Source organism: Zootoca vivipara, chromosome 3, assembly GCF_965207765.1.
Source record: "Zootoca vivipara chromosome 3, rZooViv2.hap1.1, whole genome shotgun sequence".
NCBI classification, from domain to species: Eukaryota; Metazoa; Chordata; class Lepidosauria; order Squamata; family Lacertidae; genus Zootoca; species Zootoca vivipara.
The window spans coordinates 115893344-115919858 of NC_142586.1; the positions used below are offsets into that span (position 1 = coordinate 115893344).

At 46.6% G+C, this 26515-nt stretch overlaps 1 protein-coding gene across 5 annotated transcripts in view; it reads right to left on the bottom strand.

Annotated features, from left to right (window-relative positions):
- Positions 1 to 26515, bottom strand: part of EXTL3 (exostosin like glycosyltransferase 3) — a 156936-nt gene that overhangs the window by 123231 nt on the left and 7190 nt on the right. Inside the window, exon 1 of one of the 5 annotated variants that reach the window (XM_035110849.3) lies at positions 17660 to 17799. The exons of 2 other annotated variants lie outside the window; for them this stretch is intronic. The gene's annotated coding sequence lies outside the window, so the exon portion shown is untranslated. Of the gene's footprint in view, positions 1 to 17391; positions 17639 to 17659; positions 17800 to 26515 lie in introns of those variants that run through there. 2 more of the 5 variants (XM_035110853.3, XM_088666955.1) reach the window with 2 other exon arrangements.

A 26515-nucleotide genomic window follows, 5' to 3' on the forward strand; every position in this document is an offset into this window, starting at 1 on the left:
TTAAAAAAAAGAAAAGAAAAAGCCTGCACCATAGCTAGGAAGAATCAAAGGTTTCTCCAAACATCCGACTCTAGCACCACAGCTCAACCAGCACCCTGTCGGCTTTTTCTCACGCTCAAACAAATCCCACCCACTGGATTTCTGATTAAACAATGTATTTTAAACCATAGTTACTGTTAATCTTCAAGGTGCCATAAGACTCCTGACTGTTTCCCATGACCATGGAAGAGACTTAGCCACAGTTACCACCAACCACCGATTGCTCTCCTATGTTTGCAAATGCCAAATTTCTGCCTGCCTTCCCCTTTCTCTCTTTCTGTATTTATACCCAACAGTTCTTCTGCGATGGAACGCAAGACGGCTCACAGAGGATCAGAAATGCAGGAAGCTGCCTTGAACAGAGTCAGGCCATGGGGTCCGTTCTGATCAGTCTTGTTTATGCCACCCAGCAGTGGCTCAACAGGTTTCCAAGTGGGACTCTCCCTCAGCCCTCCCTAGAGATGCCAAGGATTGGCTATGGCAACATTTTGCATGCAATGAATATTCTCTAACCCTGAGCTGCAGTCCTTCCTAGGCAATGCCCTGTCAGGGCATTGACCAGACCCAGACCCAGACCAGATTAACTTCAACATGTGCTTCAGACAGTGTCCTGGGGCCTACCTGCTTGCAGGCCAGACAGACACACTGGCATCCAAATTACAGCTTGCAGCTGAGTATTCCCTGCAGAATAAAACTACTGATTTTGTGCATGTTCACTCCACCTTCAGCCAACCGCACCTCACTTTGCCAAGTGACAAAGCAGCTCCTCATGAGAGCATTTTTGGGTTTTGGCTACTGCTGCAGTCAGGAATTAATTCTGCTAGGAGCTGGGCCAACAGGCTGCAACCCACCTGGGTGTGTCAGCCTAAATCTGGAAGCTGGAGCATGTCGGCGGGATCCATGCTTACTCAACAGTTTCAAGGAAAAAACCATCGATGTGGTCTGATCACATGGGAGAGGGCTTAGTGTCAAGGCTCCAGGAAATCAGAAGGAAAAGAAGTCCTGGCTTACTCTGGTTGCAAGCTGCGGGAGAAAGGAGCGCCCTGGGCATATGGGGCAGAGGAGAGAAGACAGCAGGGGGAAGGTGATCCAGCTCAGGAGCTGACAAAACACCACAGTCAAATCAGAAGGTGAGCCTAAATGCCAAATCGAAGCCTTAGGAACGCAAGGGAAACAGTTTTCCACCAATTTCTATCCCTCCCTTACTTGGCAAGTGGCTGAGATCACAACCCCCAGATCTAGATTCTCTGCCAACCAGTTTCCAATCATCTCATACTGAGAGAGACAGGCTCTGACAGTTAATTCGCCTTTTCGGAGGATTCAAAGCAGAACACAATTTCCAGAATTTAAATGTGCCCCTTTTCACATTCTGAATCTCAAATAACTAATGGCGGGCATCCATCTCTGAAAGACAAGATGGCCTGGCACTCCCCATCTTCCCCTGAAATAGAGACGCTGCAGGGGGCACAGAGTACACTCTTGCCCCCCCCCCCAAGGGTGCAGAAAAATAAATCAGGGTCTACCCTACTGGGAAGGAATCTATTGGGTTTATAGAACTTTGGATGCAGATCAGCAAAGGTTTCTCCTAGCTGAACGCAAGAGTCCAGCATTTTGCTCTCCCAGCTGCTAAGCAGATGCCTGTGGGAAGCCCGCAAGTCAGACCTGAGCAAAATAGCCCTCTCCCCTCCTGCTGTTTCCAGCGACTGGTATCAAGCTGGTTAACAAAAGTGACCAAAAGGTCTCTTTCCTTATATATATAAAAAAGATGTAAGATACTGATTTGTATTTGTATATTGTCAGAGGTTATTACGGCTACTCCTGAGTAACGACTCTCAACATACTTGTCTTTTAAAGTCTTTATTGGTGCACGTTATTTACAGTGTGATGAGCTGTCGGTTTCATGTCCGCTTATTCCGTGTCAGAATCCGGCACTGCCCCTTTCCGCCCCTTTGACCAACATAAGAGCCTGGGGACAGCGAATCTCCTCCCTTTTCTCCTCCTCCTTAATTCTGGTGCCGGGTGAAAGGGTCTACGCTCCGTCTTTTCCCTCTCCCCCCTTTCCGTCTCTCTCTCTCTCTTCCCGCCTGTGGAGCAGGGGCTCTTCCCTGCTGCCAGAGCCCTGGCTCTCCCTCTCTGTTTCCTGACTCGCTCCTTCAGACCCTGCGCTTCCATGGCTGCTTGGGGAGGAGCTGCTCCTGATGATAGGGGGAGGTTCTCTATACTCTCTCCCCCTTACATATATGAAGTTCATGTCTAGGTGCCATTTTTTAAATGAGCAATAATAATAATAATAATAATAATTTCATATCTACACCATTTTATATTTTAAAAGGGGGGAAATCTCAAAGCAGCTTGCAACACACTGAAACATCAAATCAAACAACCCAGCATAAAACAAATTCAAGCTTCAAGGAAAAGATTTCAAGGTCCTTCTCCAAGGGCCATTTTGCTTTCCCCAGTCGCCAACCTGGCATCCTGAGATCTCCACATGGTCACAACTGGACCTGTGCCAGTCACAAAATGTGCCTGGCTCATTTCTAGCACTGCCCCCTGAGTTGCCACTTTGCTTCCAGCTCTGCTCCCCCCCCCCGCCCCACTGCACCCAGCTCTGGTGGGTGGGCCTCCGGGTCCGGTCTGCCCAGTTCACAGAGCAACAACCGAGCACGAACCGAGTGTGTGGCCTCGAAACACTCCCCAGAATCACCCCCAGCATGCCAGAGGTTCAGCAACATGCACGTCAACATGAGGAAGGCTCCCTGAAGCTGAGAAAGTCTTGAAAACCACCACTGCCGTAGGATGTATCACGTCTGCCAGTTCAGAGGACATTTGCCTGGTACTGTATATTATAGTGCGCCTTTGCCTCTCTTGGGCTGGGGCCCAACACACATGCCAGCGTTTGCTCTCGGAGGGCTCTCCATGCTACAGACACCTCCAGCTCTTTAATAAGGTTTGAGCTTCTCGAGAACAAAAAGGCAGGCATGTGCTTTGCAAGGGTAATGTTCAAATCAAAGGCCCCGGGGCAAAAAACGCTGCCTTCCCAAAGGGGGGGGGCAGAGAGAGAGAGAGAGAGAGAGAAGCAGCTCCTTTCTTTTTTGGCAGCAGCCCACGATAACACTCATAATCCTGCAAAATGGAGTAGAATACATTTCCAAATCCCTATCAGCAAATCTCATAAACGGAAGGTTTGTTACACGCTAGAGCTCAAAGGAGAGAGGAGGCTGGTCCAGGATCGCGGCAGCTGCCATGGGGCAGGATGCTCTTCCACAGGCCCCCCCTCCCAGGATCCTCTCATCTGCATGCTGGACGTCCCCCACCTCTAAGCAACAGACTCTTCAGAAAGGTAACCAAAGATCCTGCAATGCTCTGAGAGGCTGCGCGCCTGGGTGCTCTGGCGCTCCCACAACACAACAAGTGCGCTTACTCACAGCAGCTGTTCTGCAGGCAAATGAAAGAGCCCCCCCCCCCCCGCTTTTAATAGCGCAAGGATCAGAGGGAGGCTTCAGCCCAAGCTGCAAGTGCAATCAATGAGGAAAACACAGCCGGGGGAAAGGCTTTGCTGGAGACGAGAGGGAAAGCTGTGCAAGGTCTTCAAAAGGGGTGGGGGTGGGGAGGAGGGAAGAAAAGGAAAGCTTTGGCATGGGCTGTCAGGAAGCACCGCCCGCAGCTGCAAGGTCAGGGGTGCAAATGCACGGCTGTGCAGCTGTTTCGGTTTTGGGCACAGAACCTGGATCTGGAGAATTTCAGCTTTCATTTAGCCTGGAGAAGAGAAGGTTTAGCCTGGAGAAGAGAAGGTTAAGGGGTGATATGATAGCCATGTTCAAATATATAAAAGGATGTCATAGAGAGGAGGGAGAAAGGTTGTTTTCTGCTGCTGCAGAGAAGCGGACACGGAGCAATGGATTCAAGCTACAAGAAAGAAGATTCCACCTAAACATTAGGAAGAACTTCCTGACAGCAAGAGCTGTTCGACAGTGGAATTTGCTGCCAAGAAGTGTGGTGGAGTCCCCTTCTTTGGAGGTCTTTAAGCAGAGGCTTGACAGCCATATGTCAAGAATGCTTTGATGGTGTTTCCTGCTCGGCAGGGGGTTGGACTGGATGGCCCTTGTGGTCTCTTCCAACTCTATGATTCTATGATTTAAAATGGTGGGGGAAAGAGAGTATTAATAAGTTCCTGGCTGCACTGGGACCTGTTCCAGCCCATGTTGTTCAGCCCAGCAATACGTAGTGAGGCTATACTCAGTCCTTTATTCCTTGTGAGCCTTGCCTCCTGGAACGTAAGCCATCAGTTTCACTTTCAGTACATATAGCGCTTTGTAAACTTCCAAACCATAACAACACAGGTGAGAAGACTAGGAGAGTCTGAACTACAAATGGAGAGAAGCCCTCGGTTCACATCCCCCCTAGGCTATGTGCTCACTAAGCTGGCCTTGGGCAAAGCACAATTTCTCCGTTTTGCAGGAGGGAAACTTCTTAGAACATACAAAACTGCCTCATGCAAAGTCAGACCATCTGATCCACCTAGCTCAGTATTGTCTTCACTGACTGGCAGCTGCTCCCCAGGGTTTCAGGCAGGGGGGCATTCCCGGCTCTACCCTGGAGATGCCAGGGATTGAAACCGGGGCTTCCTGCATGCAAGGCAGGTGCTTTGCCATTGAGCCTTGCTCGTGCTCCTCTGCAAAACCCACAAAATACAAGGCCAAACCTGAGCGAAGAGAAATGTAAATCTTGCCCTGAAAAATGAGAGAGACAGAGAAAGCAAATCACTCAGACACACGCACATTAAGACCATCAGGGCAGCTTCCTGTTGACATGCTAAGGCAGAGAGGGCCAGCCTGCAGCACAAGACGGCCAAACCACGAGGAACGAAGATGGCAATGAAAAAACAGCTAAATTTACTTCTTTGCGGATATTCACTGGGATCGGCAGCTGTAGCCAATTACTGCTAGGAAATGGCACTGAGGAAGCAGAGATGAGTTGAATTAAGCAATGTATCAACTCTTCATTATTATGATTTATTTATTTTTAAAGACCTAGCCAGTGAAAACTAGGAAAGCCCAAATTGCAGAAGGGAAGGTAAACGGGAACTCGGAGGGGCAGGAGGAAGGAAAGGAGCCAGTATTTACTTGCAAGTATTGAAGGCACTGGGACCAAAACAGTGGGACCTAAGAGCAGAGAGAGAGAGAGAAATATCTTCTTTCCCAGAACTGGCCATAGAGCACTTTTCTGAAAGAACAACAGCAGTTGAGAAATACAGTGGTATCTTGGTTTGCATACGTTTTGGATTACAAACACGTCAAACCCGGAAGTGTGTTTCCCGGTTTGCAACCTTTTTATTATTATTATTAGAATCCTTTGGGGGGGGGGATTACAAACAAAAAAATTTTTGGAGGCCCCATTGGCGGAAGCGCACCTTGGGTTACAACCCATTTTGGTTTACAAACAGACCTCCGGAACGGATTATGGTTGTAAACCAAGGTCCCACAGTACTGGAAATAAACTGGAGTCCATGAGTTAAATGGGGGGGCTGGTTTGAATAAATATGTGCCCTCCCCCAATCGCTCAACTGGTGGATGATGTGACTAGCCTTCATGCAATCAGGTTAGCCAAATGATCTCAGAGATGCCAACCCAACATTCCTCAAGAGCTCTTGGCCTGCAACGCCAGCTATGCCCAGTCACCTTGTCCCACTGGTTCCATAAAATGATGAAGGCAGAAGAAACTCTTCTGAGATGCAACGCCGCACCTCATTCGTCTTCCGGTCGCTGCCAAGGGTTAGAGATAAAAGGTGAGTGCCGGGATAGTTCCAGTGTTTGAAACTACCGTTGTTCTAGGCGCATTTTGCAACAGGGAATTTCATTAGGGCGAGCAGTTAACTGAGCTCTGGGCGCAGTATGGCGCCTAAAGTTTCAGATTATAACTGCAGAAGAGGAGGAGGAGGAGGAGGAGGAGTTTGGATTTGATAACCTGCTTTATCACTACCCGAAGGAGTCTCAAGGCAGGTTTCGACATTCTCCAAATGTTCTCATTAGCAATAGCCTGCACGAATATCCCCTCCCCTCCTGGGATTTTGCAAAAGGTGGTGGCATGAGGAGCTGTGAGGTCCTGCCGCCCCTCCCTGCGAAAGTCCTCCTCCCTGTTGTTCTTCCCTCTAAAAAGCATTCGTTTTGCCACATTTATGCCTTGTTGGACAAAGGGGAGGAGCTGCACAGCTTCCAGACATGGCAAAAGTTGTACTCTCAACTCTGCACAGACGCACACAATAGTAAGAGAGAAAACACGTGGGAAACGACCATTCTTCCTCGGGATTATCGGAACCCCAGATGCCTTGACCAAAAGCTCAACACTTTAAAACCAGAGCTCTCTCTCTCCGCAGAAAACTTGTGGGCGTCCAACCGGGTATGTTGAAGGGGGTGGGGAGAGGATTGCTGGAGGCAGATTAAAAAGGCCTCATTGTAAGTTTCACAGCATGAAGTGTTAGTATAATGAAAACCGCATTTGTGTTTCTCTTGTTCCTGCTGCTAATCCAATGCCATTGCTGGGAATTCAGTGCGGGGTCTGCTAGTGACAGACCGCTGCCCAGACTTGGAAAACCAACTCTCGCTGGAGCCTCACTTTCTCCAAATTCTTACAGTTTTATGGGGGTGCAGCTTTATTTGCGAGTGATGACTCCCGAGGCTGGAATTGCTCCCATCTTCCAACTTTTCTCTTTCGCCTTTGGCTTCTTTTTTGTTCCTGGCGCATCGCTCCCTCTCTAGATCCACCCTTGACCCCCTCTGGGATGTAGTTTTTTTTTTCCTGGGGCGTTTTCCAGCTGGGAAAGGAGGGTTTTAGCAAGTCTCTGTGAGCCAGTTGGCCCATGCACTTCAGAAAAATCCTCGTGCCAGGAAAACTGGCTGAAAACATTTGCAGCACAGGGCTTGTTAAACCGTCTCTGAGCAAACAGGCATCTTCCCACATGCATCTGGTTGGCCACTTTGAGAACAGGATACTGGATGAAATGGGTCATTGGCCTGCTGCAGCAACCAAGCTCTTCCGATGTTCTCTGGGGTGGCTCAAGACGTAGGCACTGCTTGAAGCTTCAGAAACCAGAGGCACGCACTCATACTGGTCCCTACAGTGACAACTGGCAAGGCTCCGATGATGGACCAGCACAGGCTACAGAGTCAAAGAGCATGGATGGAGATGGAGATGGAGATGGAGATGGAGATGGAGATGGAGAGACATCCTGGGGCAGGCATCCCCAAACTTCGGCCCTCCAGATGTTTTGGACTACAATTCCCATCATCCCTGACCACTGGTCCTGTTAGCTAGGGATCATGGGAGTTGTAGGCCAAAACATCTGGAGGGCTTCAGTTTGGGGATGCCTGTCCTGGGGCAACGGGCAACTCAATTACTTATGGATGTTGTTTGCCATTATGTTTTGGAAAGGCTAGCTCTAAGAGAATGAGCTAGGAAAATAAATTTTTAAGATTCCAACAACTAGGTATCTGGGTTCTCACATGCAAACATCCTACACTGCCCTGCTCTGGTGACTTTCTGCCATTCTGGGGTCGGAAGGAGGACTTGCTGTTCCTATATGCTTCTCCAGTGAGCAAAAGCACATTATGTCCCCTGGGTGTCTGCAACCAAGACTGGAGCCCCTTTCTTTCCGCACCAAGAGGCAAGACTGCCAAGACCTTTCATAAAAAGTGATGCACAGGCCAGTGTAATATGGGCAAGAGCTCTTAAATAGGTACCCTGCAGTATTAGAAACTCAGATATATAAGGTAGGAACCAAATAGCTCCTTAAACCTGGGTTACGGTGGCCAAAATGGAATGCCTAGTTGCCATTTTTGGGCCAGACAGCTCAGGAGACGTATTTTATCAATATGACATTTTGGTTCCTGAAATTCATTCTGATTTTGCAAATAAAAGGGGTCAGAATGCCACAGGATGTGTTGCTAATGCGTGAAAACAGTCAAGGGCCAAGGATCCCCAGGCATGCACCTCTAGGTGCTGGAGACATCAGGTGCCATCCTGGCGCCCAGGCTTCTTCACTTGGTTGCAAGTGGCCAATTGCCAGGTGGAAAATGCGCCTGGCACCTGGCAAATTTCAAACGCTGGTACCCTGTGATCTTGTACTGTACATTTACTATAAGTGATAGTGGTGGTGTTTTCCTGATGGTGCAGTTTTGTCCTTAGTTATCTATTGGTAGCCGCCACCTGACCATGCAGATAAGGAGATTTGGGAGTGAGTGGGGGAGTTCTGGGGGAATAAGAACCTCTGCCTACAGTGGAAATTCATCTCCCCATCTTCATCAAAATTAGCAGCGAGTTGGCATAATGCTACTGTTCCATAAGTTGCCTGAAACTGCTTTTTTTGGGGGGGGGGACGACTGAAATTGCACACTGCCTTCAATATGCCTGGCAGGAGACACCAGGGCACAGGGTATCTCTTACCAGCTAAAGTGCAGCAAAAGTTTGCAGGTGGCTACGGTAGCCAATACCCTTTTAAAGAAGAAATCCAATGGAGGAATTGGGCCAAAACTAACAAACTGACTTTCCAAAGGAGATAATGTGAACTTCTGCATCCTTTGTAGGAAGAACCAGATGCAGCAATTCAGGATGAGCAGCAAGTGTGAAAAGGATGCCAAGGCTTTTAGAAGACTGCGAGCAAAACATGAGTCGGCAGTGTGACGCCACTTAAGAAAAGACTTATGCAATTCAAGGTTGTACCAACAGAAGTATAATACCCAGACTGTAATGATATCAGTATTTCCTGCTTTGGCCAGCCTGCACATGCAGCATTCAAAATTCACCAGGTGCATTTTACACCTGGCTATTGTGCCTGACAAGGAACGCGGGTGGCGCTGTGGGTTAAACCACAGAGCCTAGGGCTTGCCGATCAGAAGGTCAGCAGTTTGAATCCCCGCCACAGGGTGAGCTCCCGTGGCTCGGTCCCTGCTCCTGCCAACCTAGCAGTTCGAAAGCATGAAGTGCACGTAGATAAATAGGTACCGCTCCAGTGGGAAGGTAAACGGCGTTTCCGTGTGCTGCTTTGGTTTGCCAGAAGCAGCTTAGTCATGCTAGCCACATGACCTTGAAGCTGTACACTGGCTCCCTCGGCCAATAAAGCGAGATGAGCACCGCAACTCCAGAGTCGGTCACTGGACCTAATGGTCAGGGATCCCTTTACCTTTACTTATTGTGCCTGATGTCTCCACCATCTGGAGGTGCATGCCTGGCGGTCCTTGGATCTGGACTGTTTTCCACACAGTAGCACCACATCTTGTAGAATTCTACCCATTATATTTTATCTGCACAATCAGAACGAATTTCAGGAATCCAAAAGCCACATTGAAAAATTCAACCTTCAATCCGTCTAGCCCAAAAATCCCAATTTTGGTTTAAGGAGCCATTTGGATCCTAGCTAATAATAATAATAATAATAATAATAATAAATATTTATTATTTATTATTTATACCTCGCCCATCTGGCTTGGTTTCCCCAGCCACTCTGAGCGGCTCCCAACAGATTATTAAAAACACAATACAGCATTAAACATTAAAAACTTCCCTAAACAGGGCTGCCTTCAGATGTCTTCTAAAAGTAAGATAGTTGCTTATTTCCTTGACATCTGATGGGAAGGCGTTCCACAGGGCAGGCAGCGATACCGAGAAGGCCCTATTACTCTCCATTTGACAGACTAACGCACAGCAACACGTGCAGGGCCAGCTAGTATATACAAGAACTAGAAGTTAAGATGCTATTGGTAAATAAATGCCAAGCTATTGGGGTTTTTGTTTTGTTTTTTAATAAAAATGGGGCACTGCAAAACATTCCAACAATAGAACGTCTCCAGTGAAATGTAAACCTCTTAACGAAAAGCAGCTGCTCTTCAGTTCTGCTGTTCAGAAAAAGGCCCACTGGCAAGCAATGAGTATTCCTTGTGGGTTTAGCATGCAGGGGGAAGTAGGAGCAGATCATTCCTCTTACGGTTTTGCTTTCGTCATATTAGAAATATAAACAAGAGTTTGTCTAAAACAGAAACCCCATTAACAGCACAATCCTATGTGAAAGTCCGTCCAAACTCAGTCCCACTAGCTAAGATCCTGCAGGATTGAAGGCTAAAGGTTCGATTTCATTCACTGACCTCCTTCTTAGATGGCCACCAACTAACCTGGCAAATTAATACTGAACATAGGGCAAGAATCTCACTTCACAGCTAGTCAGCATCTTCCAATCAGGGCCAGAAACAGAATGAAAAGAATGGTTAGAAATGTTCTGCCTATCACCTTTTACCATATGTGGTGGCTATGTAAGGTAATAAAAGCATTATGGGAAATGATATATAATGAATTGAAAAAAATGTTTTAAATGACTTTTTTTAAAAAAAACCAAAGTTTTTTTATTAGGAATTGTAGGTACGTACCAAGATCCCAAAGGAGCAGAAAAGTCGTTTCATGTATGCAACGACAGCCACACAGATGCTACTAGCCCGGAGATGGAAAAAGGATGAAGTCCCTACCAGAGAAGAATGGCAATCTAATGTGTTGGATTATGCCGAAATGGCAAAAGTGACCAGGAAGCTCAGAAACCAATAAGACCAAAACTTCAATAAAGAATGGGGGGGATTATAATTTACTTGAGAGACCACTGTAAGCAGATGAAAACATTAGCAGGATTGGAATAACACTTGTAATGTAGAAGATATTATGGACAAAATGGAGAGATATAAAATTTGGATGATGAAATAATATGCAGTTGAAAAGGTCTATAATAGGACCCATGGAGGGGAAGGTGGGAAATCTAGAGATTTGGAGAAATCTCTAAATATGGATATGCATTTTGCATTGTTATAACGCTACACTTGTAAAATCAAATATTGTAAAAATTATTTCAAAAAAGAAATGTTCTGCCTATCATTTCCCAGGCCAGTCACCTTTAAAAGATAATGGCTGCCTTTAAACCTGGTGCTGATGGGAGTTATAGTCCAAAACGTGTCGAAGGCCCCAAGTTGGTGAAGGCTGCTTTAAAGACTCGATGCAATCTTCCCTTCCCACGCTCATGCTTTCCACAAGCTGATTGCATCAATACACCTACGAAAATTGGTTGACTGGTTTATCAGGAGCCAGCAAGGGAAGAACAAAAAAGAATGATGGTTGTATCTTTGATGGGTATCAGATTAGCACGCGCACAAACACAAAGCTCATGCCCCAGCAAACCAAAAGGATGTAAAAGTGAATGCTACTAAAAGTAGTTGGGGGAGAGAAGCCTGTTCCAATCTATACAGAATTATAGCAGTTTGGAGTCATTTCAAATATTGGCCTTGAACGACTTGTTTCCCCCCAGAACTTAATCCATTTGCAGTGGATTAGCCAAACCACTCTCAACAGAAGGAGACTTCAATTAGCAATGATATTTCAAAGATAGGGTATCACTTTGCAGTTCAAAGAAATAAAAATAAAACCCTCCTCCGCTTGACGATAGCATCAGTTTTCCTGGCTGGACAGCAGTCAAGGCTTCCAATTCCCACATTACCTGCAGAACGACTTGCCAAAAGAGATGGAGCCCTTACATCCTGGCAAACACCCCACCTTAGCCCCATGGTCTGTACCAGCCCTAACAAATCCTCTAGCAGCCAGACTGTCAGGGAAATGACTCAGGTCGTCTGGAGAACAGCCCCAAAGGCAAACTTCGCCAAAAAGCAGTGCTGAAGCATCAAAATTTGGCTGCAGTCGTTAGATAAAAGCAATCTGAAGCCGTAATTAGAATACGCTCTGCCAGGTGATCTCCCCACTCGCCACTTCCTCTGGCACATCAGGTACCGCCACAGAGATCAAGTGTCAGGCGGCATATTCACGGTTAAGTATCTCTTGTGAAAATGACGAGGGCCATTTCCTAAGAACCGAAGCAGAACCCTGTTGGTTCAGGCCAATGGCGCATTTAGACAAGCAGCCTCTTCTTAGGGTGGCTAACCAGCAAGCAGGATCCGAGCAGCCCTCCATAGCCTTTTTCCTCCATGAATTTGCCTAATCCTCTTTTAAAGTCATCTAGGTTAACAGTTATCATTGCCCCCTGCAGGACCGAGTTCCACAAGGGCACACAACCATACTGATTTTCTTCATGGTGGTGGGTATATTTTGGAGCCACCAGACATCACAGTGGCAAAACACCCAGGAGGATATGTGTGTGAGAGTGTGTGAGAGTAAGTGTGAATTAGCAGAAGCTGATATAAATCCTGGACTCAACTGAATCGAATTCAACCAAATGCCCAGGTGAGGGGGGAAGTCTTAACCTGGTGCTGAAAAGATGTCAATATCACTATTGCAGGACTCACTCAGGAGCAGTATCCAGATACAATATCCTAAAAAGAAGAAATAGCCTCCAGTCCAGACTGTATTTGCATTTAAAAAACAAACAAACTTTCAAAATCAAATTTAAAGTCTACAGTTGTCCTCTGTATATCCTAACGTGTTTGTAAATAACATACAACAAAATGAGTATCTTATCCATGAATGAGAAGCAGAGGGCCACAACTGAGGTGCTACCACCAAAAAGGCCTTGCCCCTCATATGCCCACCAGCTGCCCCTGAGGTTCTTATGGCATCTCCATGTGGTCACAGCCTAACTGTGAGCTAGATAGCAGCATCACACAGGGGCTGCCATGTGCAAGTCAACCTTCAGAATCCGTCCGGCATCCGTAATTGAGGTTAGAAAGGCATTTTCCTCCAGACTGCCGCTACCCCTCCCTTTCATTACATTCACCCCCTGCTGAAATATTTATTTTATGTTCCTGGTGAGGGAAGGCTGCCTTTTTCACTTACGTTACTCCCACAAATTCCCACATACACACTGATGTGCCCTTTTTACAGCTAACAACAACAATTTGCCTCACGCTCCCAGGTTAGAAGCTAGCAGGGCTACAACTGCAGATTTAAAGCAGTTAAGGAAGCAGCACAGCAGGGCAAACAACAAAGAACCATTATGAGCTGTAAAGCCGTACTCAAGTCATGCAAATAAGAGCCTGGCCACACACAAAAATACCAAAAGGAGCTTCTCCAGAATCTGCAAACAGCAAACCTCTAGAAATGCTTTCCAGAATGAAAACCCAGAAATCTCAAATTCTAAATGCACCTGAGCCTGGATTGACAGTAACTGTTGTTACTCTCTAAAGACCTTAAGGTAGTTAAACACACACACACACACACACACAGCCATCCGTGAAAAGCCCCAGGACCACAAGGGTCTCACCATCATTTTGCTTTTAAGATGCACCTTTGATCATCTGGCCTTTCCAACTATAACAGCTGCCCACATCTGAATGCCACAAGCCTCCAATATCTCTTCCCGCCACCACCCCACTCCAAACAACAACAACGAGGCGTATTTTTTAAAAAAAGGTTGTTTTGACATCCCTTTTGCAACGAAATGTCAGTCGGTTCACAGGCTGTTTGTACCACTGTTTTGCTGCCAAGACCCTTTGGCCGTGCATGAAGCCGAGCTCTGAACCAAAATAAAACTGTCATTGCTCGAAGGAAGAGAAAAAGTGGCTCAGACAATAGCAAAACTCTGCACCAACGGACTGGAGGGGCATTTTCGTCACCATTCAGTTGCGGACAGAGAACGCAAGAATCCCCTCCCCCCCACACACACAAAAACTCCCCTTAGCGTTTCAGTAAATACCAAGAGAAGTTAGTCATTACTGCCACACAGGCCTCCCTACCGAACATAACATTTCCCCAGTCTGGATCCTTCGCCTTCCATCAAAGCTGTTGAATCCATCCATTTAATATTGATTTCATCCAGCAGCGAAGACAGACGACGATAATAAATTATTTGATAAGTCCTGGCAAGAGTACAAGAGAAGCCTCCGGCCCCCGAGGAACTCAATGGCACAACGCACAGGGGAAGATACATTTGTCTGATCAGGAGCCAAGTTAGCCACCTAACTTGTGTACAACGTGAAGCCCTTCTGCCCAGTTCCAAGATAAAAAGGCTTTATTCCTCCCTAAGTGTGCTAGGGAATCTTGCAATTCCTTTCGACCAAAGAGCTCCAGATAAAGATCAGGCAATAAAAGAAAAGAAAATTCTGATTAATGCAAGAACTCAGAGGGCAGCATTTCCTTTTCTCTCTCTGTTGACAGAAGGCCTCTTTAAAAAATGGCATCTCCGGTGACATGCCCTCACATCATCTAGAAAACAAAGTATTCTTTTCCCCCTTCAGAAAGGATTTGCTTTGATTCACACAGAAGTTTGACAATTTAAATCCAATCCTCTATAGCTTAAGTGATTCGTTGACTAAAATTGCTCTTCAAAGTTTGGCAATTTGGTCTAACCCAGGGGTAGGCAACCTAAGGTCCGTTGGCCAGATTGCCTTCTCAATCCGGCCAGCGGACAGTCCGGGAATCAGCGTGTTTTTTACATGAGTAGAATGTGTGCTTTGATTTAAAATGCAACTTTGGGTTATTTATGGGGCATAGGAATTCATTCATTCCCCCCCCCCCCTAAAAATAATAGTCTGGCCCACCACATGGTCTGAGGGGTGGTGGACCGTCCGACAGCTGAAAAACAGTTGCTGACCCCTGGTCTAATCAGCTGTAACATAAATGATTCATTGACTAAGGCTGCAATCCTAAACAACTTTACCGTTTGAATTCAATGGGACTTACTTCCAAGGAGACATGACGGGGATTGCAGCCTCTAAGATTTATTAAACTGGGCGACAAGTCAAAACCAGATTACATGAGTATATATATCTTTCCAACTACAAGGCAGCTAAGTTTCATCACAATTGCCCCAAAACTTTGCCAGGCAAGATCACAGTGTGGCAAAGTGGCTGGCGTGTTGGGAGTCCTGGGTTCAAATCCTCACTCCACCATGGATCTCACTCAGGTGACCTTGGGCCAGTCACCATCTCTCAACCCTAACCTACCTCACAGGGTTGTTGTGAGGATGAAATGGAGAGGGGGAGAAACAGCTATGCCACACTGGAAGGAACGCAAGGTAAGAATGCAGGAAATCATAGTGGAAGTAGTGTTTCGTATCTGGAAACAAGCAGGGATTGAGAGGCAGAGAGGAAACTATCCTGAGCTCACAGGAGGATGCTGTACCAGATGGAACACTGCCTTGATCCAGCAGGCTCTGGCAGACTGAGCAGACAGGAACAAGACAGTAAGAGCTGTTCGACAGTGGAACTTGCTGCCAAGGAGTGTGGTGGAGTCTCCTTCTTTGGAGGTCTTTAAGTGGAGGCTTGACAGCCATCTGTCAGGAATGCTTTGATGGTGTTTCCTCCTTGGCAGGGGGTTGGACTGGATGGCCCTTGTGGTCCCTTCCAACTCTATGATTCTAAGAGGGTGTCCAACAGTCAAGAAGGTGGTTTCTGCACATGCTGGAAGCAAGGGGCAGATGGGCCTCATCCACCTGGGAAGGGAGCCCATCTAGGAGAAAGAAAACTGTCATCATAAACCTCTGCTGCCTTGCAGGACATCTTCAGGAGAAGAAAAGGCTAAGGAGTAAACCCTACACAAATCCAGAGGGGAGTCCCTAAGAGGGTTGGATGGCGCCTTGTATGTCTCCTTCCAGCAACTCCTGCAGCCAAGCTGGTGCCAGCCATCTTGCTCTGCTTTCCTCTAGCAGGCATGTCAAACCTGCGGCCCTCCAGATGTTTTGGCCTACAACTCCCATGATCCCTAGCTAGCAGGACCAGTGGTTGGGGAAGATGGGAATTGTAGTCCGAAACATCTGGAGGGCCGCAGGTTTGACATGCCTGCTAGAGTCTCTAGACCACAACAGCAAGGCCAAGGGGGGGGTGGGGGTCTTGTCTGGGCAGTCCAGGCTTGTGCCCCAGGGAGGTCACTTCAGAGCTGCTAAAGCAGCAGTTTAACTTCACCCTTGAGACAGACAGATAGATGCCAAGAAGAATAGGTTCGTAAACTGAGCCTGATGGGAGTTGTAGTCCAACAACATCTGGAAAGACATGGTCTCTAACCACTCCTTACTTTAGGCAAGACGCTGAGTCTGCCCCATTCTTTCATTTTAATCCTTTCTATACTACTTTGCATTTCTGAAGAAGAAAAAAGCCTAAGAAATTTTCAGCCTCTCTTTAAAACACCGCGTTACAAAATATCGAAATGAAACAGATGTCAATCAAGAACAAAATACAAAAATAAAAAATCACGCATAAAGCATCGTAAGCAGCTAAACAAAATAAATGAATGTGGGCAAAGAAGTTCATATGGGCTGCTGTTGTTTTTAACTTATCTTAGGCTGATCTATTGCTCATTATAACTTCATGTCCCACCATTATCAAAAGTTCACCTGGTGGGAATAAGAGACAGAGCCTCCTGAAAGTCTCCTGGAGATTTTGATAACAACCAACTAATTAATAATAACAAAACATAATAAAAATGATAATGATGATAATATAGTGGTGACTAAAACATGGACCGCACACCTGCCTTTTGACAGTTTTCTCCCTGCCATCTGAAGGCTTTTATCCATGTGGCCTTTTTAAAAATCCTCTGTTTTTCTGTCGTTCAGTTTTTAAAAATGGATACTGATACTGTTACGGAAACAGTGTATATGCTAGGATATACACTGTTTCAAACAATCCATTTGGAGAGTGGGTGGGTGGAAATGCAGGAAGCAAACCCTGAAACAAATAAATGTAACCACTGCTTTTATTGCTGTAACTGACATAACATACCGTGGCGGTACTCTCCCAATCTGCTGTTTGGCATTTTATAATAATAATAATAACACCAATGTTTTATATGAGATTAGGTGAAATGCCAGCCAGGGCAAAAGAAGACAGGATTTGGTATTTAAAACAACCACCACAACAATGAGATGGTTTGATCTCGTTTCACATTGTTTTAGCTTCTTCTCCCCCCCCCCCCCACCTACATAATGGCATTTTATTATTGTTGTTATTATTATCATTCTGATCTGATTTCAGCGAGCTAGTTATTCCACAAAACCAAACACACCAGTGACCAGATCAATGGCCCAAACACCACACACCAAGCCTCTGACGTGTAAATGCAATACATTATTATTAATGGCAATATTAATAATAAAGAGCCTGTGCTTTCAAAAACCACACACACATACACAGGTGAAAGACCCAAGACCCAAGGAACAGGGGGATACTTCTTTGCCCTCCAAAGTTGGTAGTCCCTAATTTTTGGAGGGTGTCCCCAGAATACAGTACCCCCAAGCAGCACCCCCAGATGGAGAGACCCCCCTCTCCAAAGCTACCTTAAAGGGGATGGGGGTTCTCCTTCTTTAGGCAGTACCATTGTCCAAAAAGGGGGGTATTCCGCCCTCCAAAGCCTCAAGATATCCCCCCAAAAAAATCGCATACTTGCCTTGTGCGCACACACCCCTCTCCTTCATCACTCGTGGTACGTTCCATCTCTGCCTCACCCCCCCACGCTTTCACCTTCTTAGCTTAACCCTCCCGCAGTGTTAAGGCAGCCGCTCCCGGGATCCGTAGGCAGCGACCATTAGGACAAGGAGCGGGGGGGGGGCGGCGCGGGTGGAGAGACGCGCTGCTGTTTTCACCTCCTGTTTTCGCCTCCCCGCACCCTCCGCGAAATCCCGCATTCCCTCCGTCCTTCCCCCCGTCTCGCCTACCTCCGAGCCAGGCGCAGATGGTTCGTCCCACGGAGAGAGCGACCCTATCCGCGCGCGACAGCCCGCCTCACCTCTCACATCCCCTCGCCCGCCGCCGGTTCCTTCAGCGCGTCTTCGGCCGTTTCCGAAAGGGGGCGGGCGGAAAGGAACGAGGGGCGGGGCTGGAAGGGACTGAGGCGGACGGAGATTGCCGAGAAAGCGGTGGGGGGGAGGGGGCGGGGCAGCAGGGAGGAGATTCGGAAGGCGACGGAAACTAACGAACCTCCCTCCTCTCCGTCAACTCTCCCTCCCTACACGCCACAAGTGTGACGCATGCGCAGTCGACAAGACGGCATTTCCCGCCCAAAAACGGGTCAAGTCATAGGAGCAAATCCTGTCATTTAATTTTATCTATTGTTTAATTGAAAGGAATACACCTTTTGGACTGTAAAACAAAAAACACCTCAACACGTTGTTGTTTAGTCGTGTCCGACTCTTCGTGACCCCATGGACCATAACATGCCAGGCACTCCTGTCTTGCACTGCCTCCTGCAGTTTGGTCAAACTCATGTTCGTAGCTTCGAGAACACTGTCCAACCACCTCGCCCTCCATCTTTCCCAACATCAGGGTCTTTTCCAAGGATTCTTCTCTTCTCATGAGGTGGCCAAAGTATTGGAGCCTCAGCTTCACGATTTGTCCTTCCAGGGAGCACTCAGGGCTGATTTCCTTAAGAATGGATAGGTTTGATCTTCTTGCAGTCCATGGGACTCTCAAGAGTCTCCTCCAGCACCATAATTCAAAAGCATCAATTCTTCGACGATCAGCCTTCTTTATGGTCCAGCTCTCACTTCCATACATCACTACTGGGAAAACCAAAGCTCTAACTATACGGACCTTTGTCGGCAAGGTAATGTCTCTGCTTTTAGGATGCTGTCTAGGTTTGTCATTGCTTTTCTCCCAAGAAGCAGGCGTCTTTTAATTTCGTGACTGCTGTCACCATCTGCAGTGATCAAGGAGCCCAAGAAAGTAAAATCTCTCACTGCCTCCATTTTTTCCCCTTCCATTTGCCAGGAGGTGATGGGACCAGTGGCAATGATCTTGGTTTTTTTGATGTTGAGCTTCAGATCATATTTTGCGCTCTCCTCTTTCACCCTCATTAAAAGGTTCTTTAATTCCTCCTCACTTTCTGCCATCAAGGTTGTGTCATCTGCATATCTGAGGTTGTTGGTATTTCTTCCGGCAATCTTAATTCCGGCTTGGGATTCATCTAGTCCAGCCTTTCGCATGATGAATTCTGCATATAAGTTAAATAAGCAGGGAGACAATATACAACTTGTCGTACTCCTTTCCCAATTTTGAACCAACTACTGAAGGTAATGGGGCCCTTTATATGTCCAGCTGTCCTGCGTCAACAACAAATTGGCACTGTTTTTTGTGTTGAATATATGCTACTGTATATGGTAATTTATGGACCCAATAGGTATCTCAAGCCATTTGCATATAACAAAATAACCAGCCCATGCAGAATGTAGGCACCCTGTATATAGAAAGGAGCAAACCAGTGATATTTTAGGGAGCAGGCTAGCAGGCGGGGCCCATGACTTACATCACAGGAGCCGACACAACACAAAACACTGCTGCTGTATGTAGGTTTTATTTGTGTTTTATCTTATATTTTGGAAATGTACATCCTTTTTTTCCTTTTAATTTTTTTGGGGGGCCCCCAAGAGAGTGGGGCACTAAGCTATAGCTTGTTTAACTTTTACATAAATCTGACCCTGCTAGCAGCCCTCAGTATCCTAGCTGGCAGTCCCTACCACAACTTGTGGAAGCCAGATTTCTAGTATTATGTGGGTGAAAATATGCTACACAGTTTTTCTCCAGACCATGCATAATTTTATAAACCTTGCCCATCTTTCTCTATCCCTTACACTTCTTCTAAACCAGTGATGGCCAAACTTGGCCCTCCAGCTGTTTTGGGGAATACAATTCCCACTGTCCCTGAACACTGGTCCTGTTAGCTAGGGATGATGGGAGTTGTAGTCCCAAAACAGCTGGAGGGCCACGTTTGGCCATCACTGTTCTAAACTAAGAAGCCTCAGACACCATAGTCTAACCCAGTGTTTCTCAACCAGTGTGCCTCCAGATGTTTTGGGACTACAACTCCCATCATCCCTAGCTAGCAAGACCAGTGGTCAGGAATGATGGGAGTTGTAGTCCCAAAACATCTGGAGGCACACTGGTTGAGAAACACTGGTCTAACCTCAGGTAGGGAAGAGAAGGAAGCATCTTACATCAGCTGTTCCCTCTTTTTTTCTTTAATCCTGCCACCCATAGAATCATAGAGTTGGAAGAGACCACAAGGGCCATCCAGTCCAACCCCCTGCCAAGCAGGAAACACCATCAAAGCATTCTTGACATATGTCTGTCAAGAACCTTGGAAAATGGAAAACCTTGGCGCTCAAAGTACATTGGTACTGTCTCCATAGCTGTTGCCACATTTAGATCGGCCCAGAGGAAAAGAGCCTCAAGAACACAAACAGGTCAAACTTCTGCGCTGTGCTGAATCTGGCAAGCGTATTATTAAGCAGCTATTAAAAATGGGCTTATAGGAGCCTCAGCTCAGGAACAAGAGTGGGACTCTCTCTCCACTGAAAGCGCCGCGGGTGTGCATGAGCAAAAACAGTCAGCAAGCCAAGGGCTCATTTCCTTTAATGCCCTAAAAACGCCACATGGTACTCACAAAATCAGGGTGGCTACAGAACAGAATTTACCACATCCTTTCAAGGTATACTTATGGGAGAATCCTTTCTTCTAACAGTAAAGGGCAGGGGGAAGCTATGGCTGGGTCGATGGGGCAGGCCAGGGAGGGGAAAGAGGGCTAAGGCTGTAAAAAATAATAATCCGAGGCGCAATCATTGCTAATTGAAAACTTTCCCTTTTCTGGAAATCTGTAGAGCCTTGCCAACTTGTCGTCAGACCTTGTGGCACCACTGCTAAATGCCAAGTCAGTGTGTAGGAAATCCACTCTTTAGCTGCATGATGGGATCTTGGCGAAGGAGGCAGGCTTGGTCTGCATTACCTGGGCTGCAGAAGAGTTAATCTCTCCCACTTGGCTTTTTCCATAAACCATTGCCTGGGATTCCTGGTTGCTGACAGCTAAAGGTGAGTTGTTAAATATCATTTGTTTATTTGTTTATTAAATTTTGTTACTGCCCTTCATCTGAGGATCACAGTGGTGGTTTACCGTTTAGAAACACAAAATACATAGTAACAAATATATACCGGACTAGGCGCAACCAGAGATGCCTATCAGATTGGCCATGCGGCAAGAATATTCCCACAAGGCTCTTTTGAGAGTAATAGTGCTGAAGAGCAAGATATACACCCTTCTAAATTAATTAATCAGTAAGAAACTAAGGGCAGAGCTGCAACACACACTGGGTGCACATGGCTTCCCCCAAAGAATCCTGGGAACTGTAGTTTGTTGTGGATGCTGGGAATTGTAGCTCAGTGAGGGGGGGACTACAGTTCCCAGTAATCTATGGGGGAAGCACATGTGTACTCTCTCACAGGCCCATATAAGTTCAGCACAAACAGTTGGGCCTGGTGAACATTTAAGGTTCCCAACCCTAATCTGCGGGTTGCCATCTGCTTGGATTTTATTCTGATCTTGATCTGATTTTAGGATGTGTTTTAATTGATGGCCTGATTTTATGTTAGTGTGTTATACATTTGATGTTAGCCGCTCTGAGCGCGGTTCTGGCCAGGGAGGGTGGGGTATAAATAAAAACAATAAGTATTATTATTATTATTACTATTGTTACTAAATGTGCTATGGCTGTATGGAGTGGATCTGCCCTAGTTGTGAATTTGACCATTATAATAAGAAGTTCAAGGGAGCTGGAAGTGTTTGTGTGTTTGTGTGGTCTCTCTGCATTTAAAGTTTGCTCTTGTGCACAAACGCACTCACGCACTCCTCTGTGGGGAGAGATCCAAGGCCTTAGCTTTGGGCTTTCTAAAACAAGCGTGGGAAGAAGCAGCAAAATTCACTCGACCGCCCTCCTTTCTCTCTCCCCCCCCTCCCCACCGCACTTGTTTAAAATACCCAAAGCCACATTCAATCCTCTCTTTGTTAGGTGGCACGCTATTCAGGATCAAGAACTGGGGAACCAGCCGCTGCGGAGAGAGAGACAAAAGCAGCATTATAGGTGCACACCTACAGAGAGCAATTGGAAAGTGTACATCAAAGTGCCTTTTCCCTGAGAGACAATTACTGCATTATGTGCAACTTAGGCAAAATGTCATTGAAACGGCTGAAGACGCCCACACATCTTTTCCTCTTCAAAATATAAACACCTTTGCCCATGGTTTCCCCCCACACACACCTTTCTGCCATTCTTAACACAACCAACAATGCCATGTACAACCTTTGAGGAAAGGGCAACAGCTGCAAAAATATTCTATGTATTATTGCGCAAATATTTAGTCTATCTTTCTTCTTAGACAAGAATGGATAGTGCCACCTGCGTGCTTTCAAGGCAGATGTTTTTTCATCCGCTTGGAAGTTACGCAAGAGGAGCCCTACCTGGATCAGACCAAAGGCAATAGTGGTCCCAGTTACTGCAGCTGGCATAATCTTCACAGCACCCCTGCAATATAGGCTAGGCCGAGAGGCGGCAAGCTTTATAGCTGAGCTGGGCTTTGAACCCCCGTTTCCCAGGTCCTGTGGTCTGGCACTCCAACCACAACACCAAATTGGCTCAGGTGTCATCATACCTCAAATCTACCACATTACTAGCACTGGGGTTTTTTCAGGGCTGTACAGGCTGGCTTTTTGGACAAATGCTGAGTTTGCATCTTATATTAAAGTTGGTTTTTGCTTTTAGATGTGGTTGGGGTAAGCTACACTTCTGTGAATCCTCTCTCTCCAAACCTGCTCCTCCGTTTATTATTTTTATTTTGCAAGGCACCAACTGCCACTCATTTGTTTCTTCCTCTCCCCAAAGTCCCCCGGGGGCTGCTGTCTCCCACGCTATTAATTTAAACGGAATGTCTACCAGGGAAACCAAAGTCGCTTCCCACCCTCCAGGTCCCACTTCTCAGCAGATGGCAAAGTTATAAATATCAACACATTCGTCAGCTAGTGGTACTCAAACCAGGCAGAGCTTAAAAATACCACAATGGATTCACAGAATCATAGAATTTCAGGGTTGGGAGGGGCCCAAAAGGGCAGCTAATCGAACCTCCTGCAATGCAGGAATCACAGCAAGAGAATCCTTGATCGGCAAGCAACGTTTATTTCAACTCTGGCGTTGCACCTCCAAAATGCAGAGCCTGAGTTCCTGCAGTGGAGGTGCATCGAGAATTATGGAGCTCCATGCAGACATTTATTTGCTGTGCGCAATCCGTACCATTGGAGCATGAAAGGCTGGGCTTATATAAACCCTTGGGTGCCCGGGACATAAATTCAAGCACATGAACAGGACAATGAATGGTACAAATTAAGTAGATCTGTGGGAGGTTCAGCACAGATGAAAGAAACTAGGAGGTGATAGAATCATAGAATCATAGAGTTGGAAGAGACCACAAGGGCCATCCAGTCCAACCCCCTGCCAAGCAGGAAACACCATCAAAGCATTCTTGACATATGCCTGTCAAGCCTCTGCTTAAAGACCTCCAAAAAAGGAGATTCCACCACACTTCTTGGACGCAAATTCCACTGTCGAACAGCTCTTACTGTCAGGAAGTTCTTCCTAATGTTTAGGTGGAAGCTTCTTTCTTGTAGTTTGAATCCATTGCTCCGTGTCCGCTTCTCTGGAGCAGCAGAAAACAATCTTTCACCCTCCTCTATATGGCATCCTTTAATATATTTGAACATGGCTATCATATCACCCCTTAACCTTCTCTTCTCCAGGTTAAACATACCCAGCTCCCTAAGCCGTTCCTCATAAGGCATCGTTTCCAGGCCTTTGACCGTTTTGGTTGCCCTCTTCTGGACACGTTCCAGCTTGTCAGTATCCTTCTTGAACTGTGGTGCCCAGAACTGGACACAGTACTCCAGGTGAGGTCTGACCAGAGCAGAATACAGTGGTACTATTACTTCCCTTGATCTAGACACTATACTCCTATTGATGCAGTGATGAAGCTGGCCTCAAACCACCCAGTCTCCTGGGTACTCTCCTGGCATCCAACACTCGGGGTCATCAGGCAGACTAGGCCCTAGGGCAGCCTTTGCCAAGTTGGTGCGCTCCAGGCATTTTGGACTACAATTCCCAGCAGCCTCAGCCAGCATGGCCATGGAGGGTACCTGGTTGGCTGCCATAGGGGAAAAGAAATGGGCTGCATTTCTAGCCTGAAGCAACACAGCTGACTCTCCAAGGCAATTGAGGCTCTATAAGGCCCAATAATCCCAAACCGGAATTAAGATTGCCGGAAGAAATATCAACAACCTCAGATATGCAGATGACACAACCTTGATGGCAGAAAGCGAGGAGGAATTAAAGAACCTTTTAATGAGGGTGAAAGAGGAGAGCGCAAAATATGGTCTGAAGCTCAACATCAAAAAAACCAAGATCATGGCCACTGGTCCCATCACCTCCTGGCAAATAGAAGGGGAAGAAATGGAGGCAGTGAGAGATTTTACCTTCTTGGGCTCCTTGATCACTGCAGATGGTGACAGCAGTCACGAAATTAAAAGACGCCTGCTTCTTGGGAGAAAAGCAATGACAAACCTAGACAGCATCTTAAAAAGCAGAGACATCACCTTGCCGACAAAGGTCCGTATAGTTAAAGCTATGGTTTTCCCAGTAGTGATGTATGGAAGTGAGAGCTGGACCATCAAGAAGGCTGATCGCCGAAGAATTGATGCTTTTGAATTATGGTGCTGGAGGAGACTCTTGAGAGTCCCATGGACTGCAAGAAGATCAAACCTATCCATTCTTAAGGAAATCAGCCCTGAGTGCTCCCTGGAAGGACAGATCGTGAAGCTGAGGCTCCAATACTTTGGCCACCTCATGAGAAGAGAAGAATCCTTGGAAAAGACCCTGATGTTGGGAAAGATTGAGGGCACTAGGAGAAGGGGACGTCAGAGGACAAGATGGTTGGACAGTGTTCTCGAAGCTACGAACATGAGTTTGACCAAACTGCGGGAGGCAGTGCAAGACAGGAGTGCCTGGCGTGCTATGGTCCATGGGGTCACGAAGAGTCGGACACGACTAAACGACTAAACAACAACAAAGGCCCAATAAATCCTTTGCAGCCAAGCCAGCTAGTTAGTGCGTTCTGCCTGTTATTTTGTCAAAAAATAAAGCATCCTTGCCCTGCCTTTCTGCCAAACAAGGTTCCCAGACTGGTTTGCAAGGTCCAAAAATAAGACAGTCCTTGCCCTAAGGTTTGCAATCTATAAAATACATGTGACAAAAGGAAAGGTGATTGGGAGGGAGGAGGGGGAAAGCAGCTTGTTCACCAGTTCAAGGAGGGTGATGATGCGAGAACACCTGCATCATTCGCTGCTTCCCCCTGCCTTTTCCAAAATTTGGCAGGTGACACAATTAAGGTAGCAGTGAAACAGAGCTGAAATATTTCTCCAGCAGGGCAAAATCTCTAATGCTGTTCTGGTTGTTGTTGTTGCTGCTGCTGCTACTTTTCCTGGCACCATTATTCTCTCCTTCTGGGCTCTGCTTCCATCTTCTCCTGCAGCCCCATTAATCACAAGTGTCAGAGAAGGGGAAGGAAACATGCCCACCAAAATGTTTTCAGGATTTCCCCCTCTTTGGGCACACAGAGAAATTTCTCAACTGCCCTGGAAGAAGCTGCAACCCCGTGTGCAGTCAACCTTCTTGAATCCCACCGATTTCAAATAAGCCACAACCTCTCGGAGTACAGAATTCTCCGCTGACATCTAAACCTGCCTTATAGTCAGTCAAGCCGTTTGTCCAGGGTGGGGCAACCAGTGGCCCTGCAAAGCATTGCAACTCCTTGCAATGTAGGAATCTCAGCTAAAGCATCCCTGACAGATCCAACCTCTGCTTAAAAACCTCCAAGGAAGGAGAGGCCACCACCTCTTGAAGGAGTCCGTTCCACTGTTCAACAGCTCTTACTGTCAGAAAGTTCTTCCTGACGTTTAGTTGGAATCTACCGTATTTTCTTGTAATTTGAATCCATTGGTTCAGCTCCTCCCCTCCGCAGCAGCAGAAAAAAATGTTGTGGGACTACGACTCTTGACATCACTGGTTGTGTTGGCTAGGGTGGATAGGAAAGGACTTATTCATGCAATGTTAAACTGCGGAACTCACTCCCACAAGATGCAGCAATGGCCACCAACACGGGTGTCTCCAAAAGAGGATTGGACAAATTTGTGGAGGATAAGGCTGCCAATGGCTACTAGCTATGATGGCTATAGTTCACCTCCACCGTGAGAACAGGATGGTGGACTAGATGGGCTGCTGGCTTGATCCAGCAGGGCACAGTAAAAAAAAAACATCTAGGAGTGCTAGCACCAGGCGGAGGAATGGTTCTCTACCATAGAGCTTTCATTATCCCCATATTAATACATACATCAATATCATCACCATTCAAACTGAAGTTGCTTCTATTGTACGAAATTATGAAGTATGTATCTTTCATTGGACAGCTCGTGAAGTTCAGATCCAAGTCCATCTTTCTTTGATCCGTCTTTTTCCTTTGTTTCCAAATTTTTACATTTGGTTTTTCTTACGAGAGAGGACGCTCAAACAGCCTTCTCGTAATCTGGAGCGATGGAGAACTCTCAATCTGTTTTACGGCATCGTAAAAAGAAATGCCAGTGGGATCATTTAAGGCCCATGCAAGTGAAAATGTTTATCATCGGGAAGGAGCCAAGACGTAAAATTGGA